This window comes from Theropithecus gelada, chromosome X (assembly GCF_003255815.1).
Source record: "Theropithecus gelada isolate Dixy chromosome X, Tgel_1.0, whole genome shotgun sequence".
NCBI classification, from domain to species: domain Eukaryota; kingdom Metazoa; phylum Chordata; class Mammalia; order Primates; family Cercopithecidae; genus Theropithecus; species Theropithecus gelada.
In genome coordinates this window covers 90,487,280-90,496,786 of record NC_037689.1, presented here as the reverse complement: position 1 = coordinate 90,496,786, position 9,507 = coordinate 90,487,280, and the positions used below count along the sequence as shown (strand labels likewise).

The following is a 9,507-nucleotide window of genomic DNA, read 5'->3' as shown; positions in this document are numbered from 1 at the left end:
GCACATAGAGCAATAGAATGGTTAGAGAATCCAGAAATAAAACTGCACACCTATGACCATCTGAATTTAAATACTGTCTACAAAAACAAGCAATGGGAAAATGACTCCCTATTCAATAAATGGCACTGAGATAACTGGCTAGCCATATGCAGAAGATTGAAACTGGACCCCTTCCTTACACCATATAAAGAAATCAACTCAACATGAATTAAAGACTTACATGTAACACCTAAAGGTAACAAAAGAAATACCATTTTGGACATAAGCCCAGGCAAAGATTTCATGGCAAAGAAGCCAACAGCGATCATAATAAAAACAAAAATTGATAAATGGGAACTAACTAAACCAAAGAGCTTCTGTGCAGCAAAAGAAACTGTCAATAAACAGACAACCTACAAAATGGGAGAAAATATTTGCAATCTATGCATCCAACAAAGGTCTAATATTGAGAATCTATAAGGAACTTAAATCAACAAGCACAAAACAACCCAATTAAAAAATGAACAATGGACATCAACAGACACTTCTCAAAAGAAATACATGCAGCCAACACGCATATGAAAATATATTCAATATCACTAATTAATAAAGAAATGGAAATCAAAACCACAATGACATACCATCTCACATCAGTTGGAATGGCTATTATTAAAAAGGCAAAAAAATAACACATCCTGTGCTGGTGAGGTTGTGGAGAAAAGGGAACACTTATACTCTGCTGGTAGAAATGTAAATTTGTTCAGACACTGTAAAAAGCAGTTTGGAAATTTCTCAAAGAACTGAAAGCAGAGCCAACATTCAACCTTGCAATCCCATTACTGGGTATTCACAATAGCAAAGGCATAGAATCAGCCTAAATGCTCTATAGTGGACTGGATAAAAAAAAAATGTGGTACATATACACCATCGAATATTATGCATCCATAAAAATGAAAGAAATCATGTCTTCTGTAGCTGATTTCTGGATAGAGTTAGAGGCCATTATCCTAAGCAAATTAACACAGGAACAGAAAACCAAATACCACACATTCTTACCTATAAGTGGGAGATAAACATTGAGTACACGTGGACACAAAGAGGACAACAATAGACACCACTGCCTACTTGAACGTGGAGAGTGGGAGGAGGGTGGGTTTGAAAAACTGTCTATCAGGTACTATGCTTATTACATGGATGATGAAATAACCTGTACACCAAATCTCTATGACACACAATTTACCCATATAATAAACCTAAACTTGTACTTTTTGAACCTAAAATTAAAGTTGGAAGAACAAAAAGAAACTGAAGCAACTCAGCAGCAAAACAAAACAATTATCCCATTAAAAATAGGCAAAGGATATGAATACATATTTCTTTTTTTTTTTTTTTTTTTAATTTATTTATTATTATTATACTGTAAGTTGTAGGGTACATGTGCATAACGTGCAGGTTTGTTACATATGTATACTTGTGCCTTGTTGGTGTGCTGCACCCATCAACTCGTCATTTACATCAGGTATAACTCCCAATGCAATCCCTCCCCCCGCCCCCCTCCCCATGATAGGCCCCGGTGTGTGATGTTCCCCTTCCCGAGTCCAAGTGATCTCATTGTTCAGTTCCCACCTATGAGTGAGAACATGCGGTGTTTGGTTTTCTGTTCTTGTGATAGTTTGCTAAGAATGATGGATTCCAGCTGCATCCATGTCCCTACAAAGGACACAAACTCATCCTTTTTTATGGCTGCATAGTATTCCATGGTGTATATATGCCACATTTTCTTAATCCAATCTGTCACTGATGGACATTTGGGTTGATTCCAAGTCTTTGCTATTGTGAATAGTGCTGCAATAAACATACGTGTGCATGTGTCTTTATAGCAGCATAATTTATAATCCTTTGGGTATATACCCAGTAATGGGATGGCTGGGTCATATGGTACATCTAGTTCTAGATCCTTGAGGAATCGCCATACTGTTTTCCATAATGGTTGAACTAGTTTACAATCCCACCAACAGTGTAAAAGTGTTCCTATTTCTCCACATCCTCTCCAGCACCTGTTGTTTCCTGACTTTTGAATGATCGCCATTCTAACTGGTGTGAGATGGTATCTCATTGTGGTTTTGATTTGCATTTCTCTGATGGCCAGTGATGCTGAGCATTTTTTCATGTGTTTGTTGGCTGTATGAATGTCTTCTTTTGAGAAATGTCTATTCATATCCTTTGCCCACTTTTTGATGGGGTTGTTTGTTTTTTTCTTGTAAATTTGTTGGAGTTCTTTGTAGGTTCTGGATATTAGCCCTTTGTCAGATGAGTAGATTGCAAAAATTTTCTCCCATTCTGTAGGTTGCCTGTTCGCTCTGATGGTAGTTTCTTTTGCTGTGCAGAAGCTCTTTAGTTTAATGAGATCCCATTTGTCAATTTTGGCTTTTGCTGCCGTTGCTTTTGGTGTTTTAGACATGAAGTCTTTGCCCATGCCTATGTCCTGAATGGTACTACCTAGGTTTTCCTCTAGGATTTTTATGGTATTAGGTCTAACATTTAAGTCTCTAATCCATCTTGAATTAATTTTCGTATAAGGAGTAAGGAAAGGATCCAGTTTCAGCTTTCTACTTATGGCTAGCCAATTTTCCCAGCACCATTTATTAAATAGGGAATCCTTTCCCCATTTCTTGTTTCTCTCAGGTTTGTCAAAGATCAGATGGCTGTAGATGTGTGGTATTATTTCTGAGGACTCTGTTCTGTTCCATTGGTCTATATCTCTGTTTTGGTACCAGTACCATGCTGTTTTGGTTACTGTAGCCTTGTAGTATAGTTTGAAGTCAGGTAGCGTGATGCCTCCAGCTTTGTTCTTTTGACTTAGGATTGTCTTGGAGATGCGGGCTCTTTTTTGGTTCCATATGAACTTTAAAGCAGTTTTTTCCAATTCTGTGAAGAAACTCATTGGTAGCTTGATGGGGATGGCATTGAATCTATAAATTACCTTGGGCAGTATGGCCATTTTCACGATATTGATTCTTCCTATCCATGAGCATGGTATGTTCTTCCATTTGTTTGTGTCCTCTTTTATTTCACTGAGCAGTGGTTTGTAGTTCTCCTTGAAGAGGTCCTTTACATCCCTTGTAAGTTGGATTCCTAGGTATTTGATTCTCTTTGAAGCAATTGTGAATGGAAGTTCATTCATGATTTGGCTCTGTGTTTGTCTGTTACTAGTGTATAAGAATGCTTGTGATTTTTGCACATTAATTTTGTATCCTGAGACTTTGCTGAAGTTGCTTATCAGCTTAAGGAGATTTTGGGCTGAGACAAAGGGGTTTTCTAAATATACAATCATGTCATCTGCAAAGAGGGACAATTTGACTTCTTCTTTTCCTAACTGAATACCCTTGATTTCTTTCTCTTGCCTGATTGCCCTAGCCAGAACTTCCAACACTATGTTGAATAGGAGTGGTGAGAGAGGGCATCCCTGTCTTGTGCCAGTTTTCAAAGGGAATTTTTCCAGTTTTTGCCCATTCAGTATGATATTGGCTGTGGGTTTGTCATAAATAGCTCTTATTATTTTGAGGTACGTTCCATCAATACCGAATTTATTGAGCGTTTTTAGCATGAAGGGCTGTTGAATTTTGTCAAAAGCCTTTTCTGCATCTATTGAGATAATCATGTGGTTCTTGTCTTTGGTTCTGTTTATATGCTGGATTATGTTTATTGATTTGCGAATGTTGAACCAGCCTTGCATCCCAGGGATGAAGCCCACTTGATCATGGTGGATAAGCTTTTTGATGTGTTGCTGAATCCGGTTTGCCAGTATTTTATTGAGGATTTTTGCATCGATGTTCATCAAGGATATTGGTCTAAAATTCTCTTTTTTTGTTGTATCTCTGCCAGGCTTTGGTATCAGGATGATGTTGGCCTCATAAAATGAGTTAGGGAGGATTCCCTCTTTTTCTATTGATTGGAATAGTTTCAGAAGGAATGGTACCAACTCCTCCTTGTACCTCTGGTAGAATTCAGCTGTGAATCCATCTGGTCCTGGACTTTTTTTGGTTGGTAGGCTATTAATTGTTGCCTCAATTTCAGAGCCTGCTATTGGTCTATTCAGGGATTCAACTTCTTCCTGGTTTAGTCTTGGAAGAGTGTAAGTGTCCAGGAAATTATCCATTTCTTCTAGATTTTCCAGTTTATTTGCGTAGAGGTGTTTATAGTATTCTCTCATGGTAGTTTGTATTTCTGTGGGGTCGGTGGTGATATCCCCTTTTTCATTTTTAATTGCGTCGATTTGATTCTTCTCTCTTTTCTTCTTTATTAGTCTTGCTAGTGGTCTGTCAATTTTGTTGATCTTTTCAAAAAACCAACTCCTGGATTCATTGATTTTTTGGAGGGTTTTTTGTGTCTCTATCTCCTTCAGTTCTGCTCTGATCTTAGTTATTTCTAGCCTTCTGCTAGCTTTCGAATGTGTTTGCTCTTGCTTCTCTAGTTCTTTTAATTGCGATGTTAGAGTGTCAATTTTAGATCTTTCCTGCTTTCTCTTGTGGGCATTTAGTGCTATAAATTTCCCTCTACACACTGCTTTAAATGTGTCCCAGAGATTCTGGTATGTTGTATCTTTGTTCTCATTGGTTTCAAAGAACATCTTTATTTCTGCCTTCANAGGAGTTTTTTTTTTTTCTCCATACCCCAGTGGCACTTGGAACACCAGCAACAGAGAACAGTTCACTCCCCTGCAAAGAGGGCTGAAACCAGGGAGCCAAGTGATCTGACTCAGCGGGTCCCACCCACAGAGAGCCCAACAAACTAAGATCCACTGGCTTAAAATTCTCGCTGACAGCACAGCAGTCTGAGGTCAACCTGGGACACTTGAGCTTGGTGGGAGGAAGGGCACCCACCATTGCTGAGACTTGAGTAGATGGTTTTACCCTCACAGTGTAAACAAAGCTGCCAGGAAGTTCAAACTGACCAGAGCTCACCACACTTCGTCAAAGCCACTGTGGCCAGACTGCCATATTTCTCCTCTCTGGGAAGGGCATCTCTGAGAAAAAGGCAGTAGCCCCAGTCAGTGACTTACAGATAAAACCCCCATCTCCCTGGGACAGAGCACCTGGAAGAAGAGGCGGCTGTGGGTGTAGCTTCTTCAGACTTGTCTGATGGCTCTGAAGAGAGCAGTGGACCTCCCAGCATAGGGTTTAAGCTGTTAAGGGTCAGACCGCCTCCTCAAGTGGCAGCCTGAACCTCGTGTATCCTGACTGGGAGACACATCCCAGTAGGGGCCGACAAACACCTCATACAGGAGAGCTCTGGCTGGCATCTAGCAGGTGCCCCTCTGGGACGAAGCTTCCAAAGGAAAGAACAGGTAGCAATGTTTGCTGCTCTGCAGCCTCTGCTGGTGATACCAGGAAAACAGTGTCTGGAATGAACCTCCAGCAAACTCCAGGAGACCGGAAGCAGAGGGGCCTGTTAGAAGGAAAATTAACAAACAGTAAGACATAGCATTTCCACTCAGAGACTTCATCCAAAGGTAGATAAATCTACATCAAAGACCAAAGGTAGATAAATCTACAAAGATGGGGAGAAACCAGTGCAAAAAGGCTGAAAATTCCAAAAACCAGAACGCCTCTTCTCTTACAAAGGATCACAACTCCTCGCCAGCAAAAAAAAAAAAAAAAAAAAAAAAAAAAAAAAAAAAAAACACTGGGCAGAGAATGACTCTGATGAACTGACAGAAATAGGCATCAGAAGGTGGGTAATAACAAACTCCTCCAAGCTAAAGGAGCATGTTCTTTTTTTTTTTTTTTTTTTAAATATGGAACGCTTCACGAATTTGCGTGTCATCCTTGCGCAGGGGCCATGCTAATCTTCTCTGTATCGTTCCAATTTTAGTATATGTGCTGCCGAAGCGAGCACTAAAGGAGCATGTTCTAACCCAATGCAAGGAAGCTAAGAACCTGCAAAAAAGATTAGACGAATTGCTGTCTAGAATAATCAGTTGAAAGAACATAAATGAGCTGAAGGAGCTGAAAAACACACCATAAGAACTTCATGAAGCATACACGAGTATCAATAGCCAAATTGATCAAGCGGAAAAAAGGATATCAGAGACTGAAAATTCACTTAATGAAATAAAGTGAGAAAACAAGATTAGCGGGAAAAAAAAAGGGGGGGGAACAAACCCTCCAAGAAATATGGGACTATGTGAAAAGACCAAACTTAAGTTTGATTGGTGTGCCTGAAAGTGATGGAGAGAATGGAACAAAGTTGGAAAACACTCTTCAGGATATTATCCAGGAGAACTACCCCAACTTAGCAAGACAGGCCACGATTCAAATTCAGGAAATACAGAGAATGCCACAAAGATACTCCTTGAGAAGAGCGACCCCAAGACACATAATCGTCAGATTCACCAAGGTTGAAATGAAGGAAAAAAATGTTAAGGGCAGCCAGAGAGAAAGGTCAGGTTACCCACAAAGGGAAGTCCATCAGACTAACAGCAGATCTCTTGGCAGAAACCCTACAAGCCAGAAAAGTGGGGGCCAATATTCAGCATTCAAAAAGAGAAGAATTTTCAACCCAGAATTTCATATCCAGCCAAACTATGCTTCATAAGTGAAGGAGAAATAAAATCCTTTACAGACAAGCAAATGCTGAGAGATTTGGTCACCACCAGGCCTGCCTTACAAGAGCTCCTGAAGGAAGCACTAAACATGGAAAAGAACAACCAGTACCAGCCACTGAAGAAACATAACAAATTGTAAAGTCCATCGACACTATGAAGAAACTGCATCAACTAATGGTCAAAATAACTAGCTAGAATCATAATGACAAGATCGAATTCACACATAACAATATTAACATTAAATGTAAATGAGCTAAATGCTGCAATTAAAAGACACAGACTGACAAATTAGAGAAAGAGTTAAGATTCATCAGTGTGCTGGATTCAGGAGACCCATCTCAGGTGCAAAGGCACACATAGGCTCAAAATAAAGGGATGGAGGAATATTTACTAAGCAAATAGAAAGAAAAAGAAGCAGGAGTTCCAATCCATATCCCTGATAAAACAGACTTTCAACCAAAAATATCAAAAGATACAAAGAAGGGCATTTTATAATGGTGAAGGGATCAATGTAACAAGAAGAGCTAACCATACTAAATATATGTACACCCAATACAGGAGCACCCAGATTCAGAAAGCGAGTTCTTAGAGACCTACAAAGAGACTTAGACTCCCACACAATAATAGTGGGAGACTTTAACACACCACTGTCAATATGAGAGAGATCAATGTGACATAAAGATATCCAGGACTTGAACTCAGCTCTGGACCAAGCGGACCTAATAGACATCTACAGAACTCTCTACCCAAAATCAACAGAATATACATTATTCTCAGCACTACATTGCACTTATTCTAAAATTGACTACATAATTGGAAGTAAAACACTCCTCAGCAAATGCAAAAGAACGGAAATCATAACAAACAGTCTCTCAGACCACAGTGCAATCAAATTAAAATTCAGGATTACTAAATTCACTCAAAACCACACAACTACACAACCAGGTTGTTGGAAACTGAACAACCTGCTCCTGAATGACTACTAGGTAAATAACGAAATGAAGCCAGAAATAAAGATGTTCTTTGAAACCAATGAGAACAAAGATACAAGGTACCAGAATCTCTGGGACACATTCAAAGCAGTGAGTAGAGGAAAATTCGCGGTATTAAATGCCCACAAGAGAAAGCAGGAAAAATCTAAAATCGACAACCTGACATCAAAATTAAAACTAGAGAAGCAAGAACAAACAAATTCAAAAGCTAGCAGAAGACAAGAAATAACTAATATCAGAGCAGAATTGAAGGAGATTGAGACACAAAAAGCCCTTCAAAAAAATCAATGAATGGAGGAGCTGTTTTTTTGAAAAGATCAACAAAATAGATCACTAGCCAGACTAATAAAGAAGAAAAGAGAGAAGAATAAAAAAGATGCAATAAAAAATGACATAGGGGATATCACCACCGATCCCACAGAATTACAAACTTCTATCAGAGAATACTATAAACACCTCTACACAAATAAACTAGAACATCTAGAAAAAATGGATAAATTCGTGGACACATGCACCCTCCCAAGTCTAAACCAGGAAGAAGTCGAATCCTTAAATAGACCAATAACAAATTCTGAAATTGAGGCAGTAATTAATAGCCTATCAACCACAAAAAGTTGAGGACCAGATGGATTCACAGCTGAATTCTACCAGAGGTACAAAGAGGAGCTGGTACCATTCCTTCTGAAATTATTCCAAACAATAGAAAACAATAGAAAAAGAAATTATTCCAAACATCAACAAAACCAATGACGAAAACCACATGATTATCTCTATAGATGCAGAAAAGGCTTTTGACAAAATTCAACACCCCTTCATTCTAAAAACTCTCAATAAGCTAGGTATCTATGGAACATATCTCAAAATAATGAGAGCTATTTATGGCAAACCACAGTCAATATTTTACTGAATGGGAAAAAAACTGGAAGATTTCCCTTTGAAAACTGGCACAAGAAAAGGATGCCCTCTCTCTCACCACTCCTACTCTACATAGTATTGAAAGTTCTGGCCAAGGAAATCAGGCAAGAGAAAGAAATAAATGGTATTCTAATAGGAAAAGAGGTAGTCAAATTGTCTCTGTTTGCAGATGACATGATTGTATATTTAGAAAACCCCGTCATCTCAGCCCACAATCTCCTGAAGCTGAAAAGCAACTTCAGCAAAGTCTCAGGATACAAAATCAATGTACAAAAATCACAAGCATTCCTACACACCAATAACAGACAAACAGAGAGCCAAATCATGAGTCAACTCCCATTCACAATTGCTACTAAGAGAATAAAATACCTAGGAATCCAACTTATAAGGGATATGAAGGACCTCTTCATGAAGAACCACAAACCACTGCTCAAGGAATTAAGAAAGGACACAAACAAACAGAAAAACATTCCATGCTCATCGATAGGAAGAATCAATATTGTGAAAATGGCCATACTGCACATAGTAATTTATAGATTCAATGCTATCCCAGTGGAACTACCATTGACTTTCTTCACAGAATTGGACAAAAACTACTTTAAACTTCATATGGAACCAAAAAAGAGCCCATATAGACAATACAATCCTAAGCAAAAAGAGCAAAGCTTGAGGCATTATTCTACCTGACTTCAAACAATACTAAAAGGCTACAGTAACCAAAACAGCATGATACTGGTACCAAAACAGATACATAGACCAATGGAACAGGACAGAGGCCTCAGAAATAACACCACACATCTACAACCATCTGATATTTGACAAACCTGGCAAAAATAAGCAATGGGGAAAGGATTCCCTATTTAATAAATGGTGTTGGGAAAACTGGCTAGCCATGTGCAGAAAACTGAAACTGGACCCCTTCCTTACACCTTATAGGAAAATTAACTCAAGATGGATTAAGGAGTTAAATTTAAGACATAAAACCATAAAAATTCTTAAAAAAAAAAAAGCCCT

At 38.7% G+C, this 9,507-nt stretch overlaps 1 non-coding gene across 1 annotated transcript; it reads right to left on the bottom strand.

Moving 5' to 3' along the window:
• Positions 1–5,770: 5,770 nt before the first annotated feature.
• On the bottom strand, positions 5,771–5,877 carry LOC112616813. Its single transcript, XR_003117809.1, has one exon. It is a non-coding gene; the product is annotated as a U6 spliceosomal RNA (small nuclear RNA).
• Positions 5,878–9,507: the final 3,630 nt, after the last annotated feature.